We start from the raw sequence: 12,459 nt of genomic DNA, 5'->3' as shown, positions 1-12,459 counted from the left end.
CAACACCGTTATTCGGATGACCAAAGCCGTCGTAAAGTACGGCTATAAACGAGTCGAGACCACATAAGTTCGAGCTCGAATTAAACGATGCAGCTCGGCACAACTTGAGATCAAAGTTAAACAGCTTAAGTAAGAGTGAGTCCACGAGCCAAGCTCGGCTCAGTCACAAAAATGAGCGAGCTCAGCTCGAGTCGTTTCAAATTAAAATTTTTTGCTAGCTTCATTTGAGCTTTTATCAAACGAGACACGAACCGAGAGCTTTAAATTAAACAACCCTACCTTAAAGGAATATATCAAAGGTATTCCCGTTTAAAAAGTAAACTAAAATGGCCAAAACTCTAAAAAAAATGTATTTGGTTGCTCCCTTAGTTCTCTCCGTTTTCTTATAAAGAATCTTAAAATAATAAAACTAGAATTTATCTAAAACGCTGACAAATCCATACTAACTTTGATGTTAAAAAGTGGGAATTAAACTTTGTTTACAAGTACCCAACTGGCATTAAATGATGCAAATTCTATTCCATTCTATTCCGTGCACTAGAACCATATGCGGGTATTTGTAATGATTCCACAAGAAAGTAAAAAATGGAAGCCACGTCACTGTCACGTATGTATAACACGCACAAAAACGTGTGTATTGTGTAATGGTTTCACATAAAAATAAAATAAAGAAAAAAAATGTAAAAAAAGGTGTGATGTGTTAGTATTTGATTAGCCCAGAAAACTAAGTGAACAATTACTCTCGCCCCACGCTTGTTAAATAAGCGCCCGATCACACCCCTTGCGTAATGGCATTTCAAGCCCAATTGGCCAATTGACCAATTGGGTTGATCACTGAGCAAGGGGCGTTGCCACATTACGCATGCCCTTATCATCCAAGGAGAAACATCGGAATTCATGTGACAAACACATGCATGAAATAGACGTTGGCGTGTTTGATGACACTAATCAACTTTAGTTGGAAAAAAGCAAGTTATGCTGATTCTTGATCGTTTTCTGGCCATTTTAAGAAGTGGGGTGAGGAAATGCAAGACAGATGCCAAAGGGAAAAAAGAGCACACAGCTGGGAATGGGATGGGAAACCAAAGTGCTGGCACATATGGGTCCATTATGTCCAAATTATATATATACGCATACACACTTGTTCTTTTGTGCTTATATATATAGTTTATTTATTAATATTATTGAGACAATATATATGCAAAAGGATCAAAAACATTTACAAAAGCTTACTGACAAAAAATAAAAATGTTAAAACATGCTGCCCCTTGTAACATCCAAAAATGTCAAGATGGTTTTTTAAATATGCGGAGGCCTTCAAAAATAAGAACTTGATAAGTTATCCAGTTAAGGGAAAACAATTCTTTTACAAAAGTCCCAATAAAAAAACTCAAACTGTTTTTTTTTAAGACGAATTTCTTTTACCTCCCGGGACAAAAATAAATATGCTTATACAAACATTTCCGGCCAGAATAAACCAACTTTACCAACTACTATGTCCGCAAGTTATATGGTTAAATAATCTGATGGGGTAAGCAACGGAGTGATCGATTTTATAATTGCCAACGTTGTCATCATATGCGAACACGGCATCATTTTAGTTCTGCAACACCTTTTGAATATCAACTAATTATGATACTGACTTTTAAGTTGTAATAATCTCTATTAAAAAGCCGAAGCATCCTTTATGACGATATTAGTAAGTTAGGTAATTTGAACTGTTACATGAATATAGAAATCAGTTAATTGAGTAAATGAAACGACAGAATTCTGCATGCATTTACACTATTTATGTGTGTACAGTGAATGAGCTTAACATTATGTTGCTTTCTTCATTACATTTTTTTTATTTTTGGCAAAAAGGTAGAATTCTATTTATATAATATTTCAATTAAAGTTAGAGTACCCGGGAAAGAGAGAGATGAGTCTTGTGTTCCATGGCACATGTGGATAAGTCATGAAAACTTATTAAAATTATTAATAACATTAAAAGAGAAGTTAATTAGAACTTTATTACATATAATATGGAGCGAACTTATTAAAAGTTTGTATTACAATAAAAGATAAGTTTAATTGGAGTTTATGAGCTAGTAACCTTCTTCCCCCTCAACGGGTTTTGCTTTCTCTAAAGACGATACCTGATTCATTAAGCGAACTTCTAGTTTTTCTTCCTAAAGGAGGCTTCCGATTGGTTGCCACATCTAGCGCCCCTCCTTTCCCTTTTGCACTCATTAACCCACTCATGCCTCGCCCTTGGCAAGGTGTTTGACGCCCAAGATGTGGTGATGTGATGGTGAGCGTTAATCCATAACATATTGCCTAGGATAAGTCATGTAAGTAGCCTGTATATGAAACTTATAATGACTTACAAGGGGACATTAAATGAAAACTTATTAAAAGTTAATTACATTAAAGATAAGTTCTGTTTAATTAGAACGCGCGTTATTGTTACTTACAAGGACAACTTAGGCAAAAGTATCAGGGAAAAGGAGATGAGTCTTGAATTCGTTTGTTAACTCACTCACACCTCGCCCATGGCGCCAAAAGGTATTGACGCAATGATATGCGTTACTAATATATATAAAAGAGAAGCTTGGCGATGCTGGACAATGATTAGTTCATTTGGCAAGATTTCATCGGACCAAGTTTTTTTTTTTTTTTTTAACTTTGATAATTATATTTCTAATTATCTTTGTTTGTTTTTTATTAGCTTAGTTTCAATACCAATATTCCGTAACGGATGTGATAAAAACTGACATAATTTGCGTAGACTTAGCGTATTTTGTTTTAGATATAATACCGTAACAAAACTGACCAAATGACAATTCTTTTTTTTAGTCCGGTTTTATAACGGATGTGAATAACCCAACCAAATTTGCATAGACTCACCGCCAGGGACCAACAACGCTCGGGTTTTACCAACGCTCGAGTTACGCTATCCCAATGTTCCATCTCAATTTTTATAACTTTTTTTGTTTTAGTTTCCGTGCAATAACACATGTAACAGAAACTGACCGAATTCACGTCAACTTACCGTCTCAACACTTAGGACCGGTAATGCTTGTGTCTAACCAACGTTCGGATTTACCAACCTGCGCGGCGCAATGCTCCGGGTAAATAATGATTACATAAAAACATTTCTAGAACTATCATAGCTGAAAATTATTATTATTATCATTATTAGTATAAAACAAAGTTGTTTCGAATCAAATACACCAGAAATTGGGATGTTAACATCCTTTAAATTCTACGTGTAGAAAAACCTTCAATACTACCATTTACCGCCAAAACTCATATATCTTCAGGAAATAACATCTAAAATGTGTGTGATGTTGAGAAGTCATAGTTCAGACTGGTTTCTAGCTCGTTCCATGGGGACGTACGGATTGAATAGACTAATCAACTAATCAATCAATGCGGATATACATCTAAAATCAATACCTGACGTCCTGACACTTGTAGGAGATGAGCACCCATTCATGCGATTGTGGGGGCGGGGCAGCCAGCTATGTAAGTTGGAGTTGGGTATATTAACCTGAAAAGGGTGACGACAGTTCTCTATTGAGCGAGCTGGCTAAACCACTGTGGATAGCCACACCATTCGCCTCCACGTACGTAGGTGGTAGGACCCCAGACACTTGAATGTGAGAATTTGGAAACTTCAAAATGTGACGGATCGATTCATTGTCAGATATGACACATAATGGATTTTTTGGTTTCCCAAAGATATGATATGATTGAGTCTTTTCTATAATTTTGGAAGACAAAAACAGAGTTTCTGCGGACAATCCATTTGAGGAACCTTTAGTAACTAATATGATAGAATGCTAAGTAGATATTCCACAAAAGGTTTGAGGTTTCAATGTTGTTCTGGTGCCTACCATCTGACCATCCCAATTACCACTCCATTCCCAAATAACAAATTCATTAAAAGTTAACTCATAGATACCTGGCGGATTTTGGTTCGGTATACCCGACATGTATTTTTAACTAACGGGTGTATTCAATACCCGATGAATCGTTACCCGAGAGATAATAGACAAGTTGTGGACCGGATATGTAACAAGTTTTTTTAATCAAGTATATGGTTGAGATTACCTAAACATGTTCCAAACTTAACCCATTGCTATCCTTAATCACATATTGATGTATACCCACATTGTTATTTTTCAATAAAGAGAATTAACAAACTTTAAACTAATACAAATATATTTTTTTAATTTTCAAATCACACATTATGCAATAAATAATATGCATCTTTCAGTCATTTAAATTTTTACTAATGTTATTTTTCTCTAAGACCATACGTTTGCTAATTTCTTTTAGAAAATCCAATATATGCGGCTCTGTTTTTCTCAACACAAAAAACGGAGTTGTATTCGAAATATATTTTTCTTTTTGTTTTGCAAACAATATCGAGTATCAGTGTCATTGCAGATCCATCTGATACAAGTTGAAAAACATAGGTACCGGTGTTATTATTTGTTTTTATGTCACATGTATTCTTTTAGGCAAGTCATGAGTTTATTTTTTGAGTTACCCAAGACAACTTTTGTGTAATCAAACTTTTTAATTTTGTAAGTAAACATTGGTATTTTCCCTACTGGAACCGAACAGTAACTCACAACTGTACGTTCATAATTTTTGTTGGATTAGGTTTGAGACTATTGTACATTATGTTTTATGCTTTATGCATATATCGACTTTATCACGTGGCAAATTCCTACTGCAACGCGCGCATGACTATTGTACATTGTTTTAACAATATTATACATTGTATAGACGTATGGTTATTTAAGTTGGGGAGTTTATCTCATAGGTTGGAATGAAGAAATTAAGTAACATGGTGTTGAGAGGGGGTTTTCTTTGACATGGCAACATCGTAGAAGTCTAGTAGTCAGCATTTATGACCATTTGAAATGTTAGCTGCATGTTTACTTTGTTGTGTTTACTTATTTATTGGGATATTGGCCAGGCTATCAGTGGTAGAAGTGGGTTGTTAATGTCGTAGTTTTTTGTCTAGCAGTTCTATCTATATTCAATATGTAATTTGTTGTTTTATTCCCTCAGAAATAACACAAAGGCTTGAAACTTTCAACATACCCATTTTGTTCTTTATTTTAGTATCTTTCAGTTCACGATTCTATGTGATTACCACTCTTAACAAAATATTGGGTCTTGTGTGTTTTCAGTGTTGGTGAGGTTTAGAATAATTGTTTTTTGTTTTATTTATAAATTATAAATTGCTGTCAACGAGTGTGAAAAGGCACACTAGTCATTTGTTTTAGTTTGGGAACAACAATATGATAGCTGATTCAATGTCCGCATCGCTATAACTTATCTTTCTCACATGGAGTCATAGTAAACATGTTAGATCAACTTTTTACTCGTTCTTTTACAAACACATTTTTACCCTCGGTATTACCATACTCATCGTTCCCACATGCAAATATGCAATCTATTTTTAATATATAATTATTCGTGTAATTAGTGAGGAAAAAAAAAAGAAAAATTAACTAAACATTGCGGATGGTGCATGCAGCTAAGGATGGTGCCCCAAGGATGATGATGCCTCAACGCCGCATGCGGATGTTAGTGCTTACTAAACACTAACATATACGCTAACTAAACTTATACGCTAACTAACATATGGGCTAGACGGGAACATATACGGTAGTCAACAACGTGTGCGTTGGAGCCGGTTAACAGGCAACCGGGTGAATGGCCTAAACCTTTTTGTATGTTTCTAAACACACCAGCGGTCACATCACTTTACTGTCCTCGCCCCTTATCCCCTCGCAAGCACTATCTTAATCACGAACACCAAACTTTTCTTTTCCGGCAATTGGGTTCTAAACCTTTTTAGGTCTTCATTAGGAAAAAAAATCACACAAAAAGGGACATGAGTAACCAATCAAAATAGTGTGTATACTTTTTATAAATTCAGGATATCCTTAACTAATCATGTCAATATAAATTAACTACCAACGTAAGTATTATTGGCGACCAAAGAGCACTCAGTTTTCTTTCTTTGTTTTTTTTTTATCTTTAAATTTTCGAATACGTACACTTTTTGGGTTTATTTAGTATTATTCATCATATTCTTTAAAATAAAAAAAAAATCCAATGAAGAAAATGGAAACAGCTAAGCCTTGGACGTTAACTTGACAACAACTACTAATTCATTCCAGCCAGTGGCTGCCTAAATTCCACTGCTACTGAATATATACATAACATAACACGTACACTCACCTTCATTCATTATAATCTCATCTCCCATTCTAAAACCACACATGGATTACGACAGGCTCGGCAACTATCAACCGGGCCGAAACCGCCCCGACGCTCCATTAAAGCCCACCCGATCATCTTCTCATCCTACACCTACCTCTAATTCCAAATTAAAGTTTGGTTTCATCTTAGCTATCACTCTTATTGTCGTGTCCTTGGTGTCGGTGGGACTAGTGGTCCGTCTCCGAACCAAACACACCGGAGGATCTCATCCTCGCCCTACAGAAGCCATGTCACGAGTCTGCAAGCAGACTCGTTACCAGGCTCTGTGTTTAAACACCCTACTTAATTTCCCGGGGGCACAGAGTGCCTCCATAACCGAAATGAACTACATTTCGATAAACGCGACGCTACAGCGCCTAGGAAAGGCGTTGTACGCGTCAACAGAGATTAGTAACCTTGAAATGGACACACATGTACGGTCCGCGTACGAGGACTGTCTCGAGCTTCTAGAAGATTCTGTGGACCAGCTTTCGCGTTCCTTGGGTTCTGTAACCACAAAGGGGTCTAGTGAGGATGTGATGACGTGGCTGAGTGCCGCGTTGACGAATCAGGACACGTGTACGGAAGGTTTGTCCGAGGTGGAAAACGGGTACGTGAAGGAGCAGATGGATGAGAAGTTGAAGGACTTATCGGAGTTGGTGAGTAATAGTTTGGCGATTTATGTGGCAACGAGTGATTGGGACGATTTCAATGACGTCCCGATACAGCATAGGCGTAGGAGGCTAATGTCGTTCCCGAAGTGGTTGGGTGGGAAGGATAGAAGGCTGCTGCAGTCTCCGGTGGGAAGTATGCAAGCGGATATTATAGTGTCGAAGGATGGAAGCGGGACATGTAAGACTATTGCTGAGGCGATAAAGAAGGCGCCCGAATTTAGTAGTCGTCGGTTCATAATCTACGTTAAGGCAGGAAGGTAAAGTTTAGCCCTTAATATTTTTAGATGGGATTAAATCTTACATATGGAAAAAAAGGACATTAAAAAAGTTTGATGAAACATGTATTTTGGGGCGTTTGTTGGTTAATAAGTTGAACCTTAAATACATAGGATAGGATGAATTCAGATGTGACAATTATGTTAAAAAAGATTAGACAAGCGAAAGTTAGTTATGTTAAAAGGTTTGGGAAAAGATAAATGAAATCTATTTTTTTTATTAATATTTTACTAAAAGGTATTGTCGTTTAGGTACGAAGAAGATAATTTAAAGGTGGGAAGGAAGAAGACAAATTTGATGTTCGTAGGGGATGGCAAGGGCAAAACAGTCATCACAGGAGGGGTAAATAGGGTCGTTGACAATGTCACAACTTTCCACACCGCCTCTTTTGGTAGTATTTCTTCTTTTCTTTTCCCTAGTACTAGTAACTAGTAAAACGACAAAGAAACTCGAATCATAGAAGAAAATCAGAAACATTCTTAATCGGTATTCCGGTATCTAACTAATCTTAAAATTCCCAAGGAGTATAACATTTGATGACTGTCATATTATATCATACCATATATTCATACCTAACTCATTATCATCCGGAATAATATGAAGTTAACATTTTAGTGATAACACAAACATGCATTATTTTTGAACTATAACATAAACATCATCATTTTTCCTCCACCAAACTTTTCCAATAATTATTGTAACATCATTTAGAACTCTATATATATATATATATATATATATATATATATATATATATTGGAAATGTTCATATGCATTTTAGTCTTAACATAAGAACGTAGGAAATAATACAAATTTATAAAAAAACGAGAACATAAGAAACAGTATCAACTAAAATACAATCTACATAAACAATTATTTATAATAACAAATAAAAAAACCTAAAAATTACAACAAAAGAATCAAAATCAAGAATAAAATAATAACAGCAAATACTAACAAATACATATATTAGCAAAAAAAGAAATATAATAATAACAGCAAAATATAAATAAGCAAATACTTATAACGTCTCATAATAAAAAATTAGCAACTACGAACAAAAAATAACTGCAAACACTTATAAAAATAAACCTAATAATAACAGCAAATTGGTTCTCACTGTTTTCATGTTAAGAATAAAATGTATTTGATACTGTTTATATATATATATATATATATATATATATATATATATATATATATATATAGGAGTAGGAGAAGTATAGTTTGAAAACTCTCTTGAGTTGAGAAAACCCGTGAAAACCCTATGTAACATCAATTTTTTTTTTGTTACATGTAATATATGTTGTTACATTTAATACTGTAAGGCTCCGTTCCCGGTAACCCTACTTTGGTGTTGGATTTACTCATAAACACAGTTCTAAAATCAGAGTTAATTAAAACTTTCGCGGAATAATTTAAAACTTCAAACATCACATTATAAAACATTTATTTTTGTCTTAACATACAAATTGTCTTTCCATAAACATTAATTAAAACATGCATGACACTTCTTCGTAGATGCCAATCTCTTCCGTTCATGCCATGTGTCCCACCTCAAGCCAGCTGCCTCAACCTATTTGCCTGCGTGCATACTAAAAGTCAGCTACGCTGAGTGAGTTCTAGTTATTCAATTAAAATACATAACATTCATACTATACTCATACGTGTCCGGAGATACGTATTCATACCTTATTTACTATTACTTCTTTCATACATACTTTACATACATGCACACGTTCTTAAATACTTCATTTCATAAAACCCTATGGTATACTATAAGTTATTCTATCTTAAATATCACATATATTATAAGGGTATGGTCCCTAGCATCACAAATATTATAAGAGTCTGGTCCCTAACATCACAGATATTATGAGGGTCTAGTCCCTTTTGTCTCGAATAACCATACCTTGATCACACGTGCATACTTTACCTATCTTCTAGTTATAAATATATATATATTTTCTCGTTCATACTATCATTATGTAACAATACATTCAATACACCATCATACACGTATCATTCACTTTACTAATCAAGTAAGTATATTATCTACCACATAGGAGTATGCACACAGCCTTGAAAACATAACAGATAAAGGGGGCTAGAAATCACCTGGAGTTGGTTTCTCTCACTGTTAATGGTAATGTCCTTCCTTAGTTGCGCACGACTAACTGTACAACACATTAAGCGTGTCAATTATCCATTACTACTACTTCCTACATCAAAGTTAGTGAAACCCTTAACTAACGGGGGTCCGGGGGCAGCGCCCCTGGTAGCCGGGTCTAGGGGCGGCAGCCCCTAGCAGGGTCCAAGGGGTAGAGCCCTTGGCTAGGGTTGAGCTGCCAGGAATTTCGCTAACAGTCCTTTAACAAAAATGCATCAGAAAATGTATTTCATGAAATTTCGCATGGAAGAATTTCGCATGGACTTTCGCTTCGCATGGAATTTCGCTTCGCATGACTTTTTCACTTCGCATGACTGTGAGATGCGAAATTATTGATTTCGCTTCGCATGGCTGTGCAATGCGAAATTCCTGCATTTCGTCGTTTTTACCAATTTAAAGCCATTTTTCTCCTTGTTTCCTCCTTAGGACCCGATTCTACTCTTTTTATGGGTTTTGGGGGATTGTACCAACTTTGTATACCCGTGTTTCTCATAGTCCAGACGTCACCTTTTTTGTTCTATAATACACTCGTGAGGCTAAAACTCACTAAGTTCATATTTTTTTTGCATTTCACAACCCGATCTATCATTACATCGGTTTGCATGTCGATTCTAACCGTAAAACTTAACCCTTTGGCCGAAGCTTACCTTTTTGCTCCGAGTTCGGTTCAGATCTGGACAACCCCGAAGATCTGGACGTTTTCTTGATGTTTGAGATACTCGAATACCAAGATCTTCCTTGCTTTAACCTGGATTCGGATTTGGGTCTTGAAAGAAAATGTGTGTGTACTTGAGTGTGTATGTGTGGTGGAAGGGAAAAAAGTGGTGAACGGGAGGAGAGGTTGGGTTTATATATGAGACTATGGGCCCCACAACCCACTCACACTTCTAATTCCATTTTATTATCCATACATTAACACACCTAATTAGTTAACGACACACAGTTAATCATAGAACTTTCTGTTATTTATAATTTTGCAAAAGTTGGATGTCACAAATACAAAACATCGAAAACATAAAAAAAAAATGTTTTGCTATTTTTTTTACATTTTTTAAGTAATTTTTATATATGTTTTCAAGAGAGAGAAAATATAAATAAACTTTTACATTTTTTATTAACTTTAATTATGTACCACAAGATTTAATATTTAATTAAAAACATGCTGTTGAGAATGAGTTTATAGAGTTTTCACAACTTAAATGAGTTTTTATTCTAACCTAACCCTATATATATATATAGAATGAAAACCCATTTGAGTTGTGGAAACCCTATGTAACATGGTTTTTTTTATTTTTTTATTTTTTTTGCACACTTAATATATGTTGTAACATTTAATACAAAACATCAAAAAAATTTGTTTTACTATTTTTTAACATTTTTTTACTAATTTTTTTATAAGTTTTCAGGAGACAGAAAATGTTATATTTATGTTTATATTTTTTATTAACTTTAATTATGGACCGCATGATTCAAACTTTAATTAAAAACATGTGGTTGAGAATGTGTTTCTAATGTCTTCACAACTCAAGTGAGTTTTTATTTTAACCTAACCCTATATATATATATATATATATATATATATATATAGGGGATGGATCATGTGAGAAGTGATATTAGAGCGAGAAGCGCGAGAAGTGAATCAACCATTCAATACACAAATCAATGGCTTAAAACACAAGATGACATTATTGTAAATACTTTGAATATTTGACCAGATATTTTAGGCTTAAAAGGGTAAAGTCGTCAGAATGGTGTAGAGATAAAATAGGTAACTTATGCAAACCCTTGTTTCACTCCCAAATCTCTTGACATAACTCTACATGAAATCCGACTTTCCATATGAGATTGATACACATGTGCATATTGATGTAGATACGTACCTACATGTTGATATACGTACCTACACATGTGCATATTGATGTAGATACCTACATCATGTATGAAAAGAATAAATTAATGTAGTAAGCGTATGAAGAGAATATATTGATGTAGTTACGTGTGTAGGTACCTACATTAGGGGTATGCGTTTTCCGGGTAACCCAACCGAAACCGAAAACGCGGACCGGATATACCCGAAACCCGGACCTAATTGTTGTTAATCGGTCTGCCACCGGTCCTGTATACCAAATATAATCGGGTTCGGTCCGGTCTTCGGTCCTAACATGATGAAAACCGAGAAAATGAAGTCCGACTCGAAAAAGAAAAGTATGCATGTCACGTTTCCAAAAACAGCTGCGACCGGTTCGGGTTTCATTGTAAGGGATATCAAGTTTGAGAACTATGCCGGCCCTGCCAGACACCAAGCGGTCGCATTAAGAACTGGTGCCGACCATGCAGTAGTTTATCGGTGCAGCATCATCGGGTACCAAGACACATTATATGTCCACTCCCAACGCCAATTTTATCGCGAATGCGACATTTATGGCACAGTGGATTTCATTTTTGGCAATGCCGCAGTCATTTTCCAAAGCTGCAACATTTATGCCCGAAAACCAATGCCACTCCAAAAGGTCACCATTACCGCTCAAAACCGAAAAGACCCCAATCAAAACACGGGAATCTCAATCCACGTATGTAGGCTTGTGGCCCAACCTGATCTAGAGGCATCAAAGGCGAGTTTCCCGACATATCTTGGACGGCCGTGGAAGCTTTACGCCCGGACGGTGTACATGCAAACTTACATGGGTGACCATATTCACCCTAGGGGTTGGCTAGAATGGAATGGGGCATTTGCACTTGACACATTGTACTATGGTGAGTATATGAACAATGGACCCGGGGCGGGCGTTGGTCAACGGGTAAAGTGGTCAGGTTATCGGGTAATCACATCAACTATAGAGGCGAACCGGTTCACAGTGGCCCAGTTTATATATGGATCCTCATGGTTACCTTCAACTGGAGTTGCATTTTTAGCGGGTTTATCATCTCCATAGCTTTATTCTAACATACAAAAATATATATACATATTCGTATATGAATTTATAGGGTTTTAAAAATAAACATGAATATGAACTTGTGAAACTCATGTTGATATAATTAAGGTAAATGTTTGGAAAACATAAAACC

The 12,459-nt window shown here is 35.7% G+C and overlaps 1 pseudogene across 1 annotated transcript; it reads left to right on the top strand.

Moving 5' to 3' along the window:
• The first annotated feature begins 6,120 nt into the window (after positions 1 to 6,120).
• On the top strand, positions 6,121 to 12,326 carry LOC143613747 (putative pectinesterase/pectinesterase inhibitor 61 pseudogene; annotated as a pseudogene). The gene is made up of 3 exons (XR_013150173.1): positions 6,121 to 7,204; positions 7,475 to 7,614; positions 11,626 to 12,326. The product of XR_013150173.1 is annotated as a putative pectinesterase/pectinesterase inhibitor 61 pseudogene (transcript).
• The last annotated feature ends 133 nt before the right edge of the window (positions 12,327 to 12,459 follow it).

Source organism: Bidens hawaiensis, unplaced genomic scaffold (assembly GCF_021521415.1).
Source record: "Bidens hawaiensis isolate Kalapana, Puna unplaced genomic scaffold, B.hawaiensis_p1.1 tig00038089_1, whole genome shotgun sequence".
Classification (NCBI taxonomy): domain Eukaryota; kingdom Viridiplantae; phylum Streptophyta; class Magnoliopsida; order Asterales; family Asteraceae; genus Bidens; species Bidens hawaiensis.
This window is presented reverse-complemented; position numbering and strand designations above follow the sequence as displayed.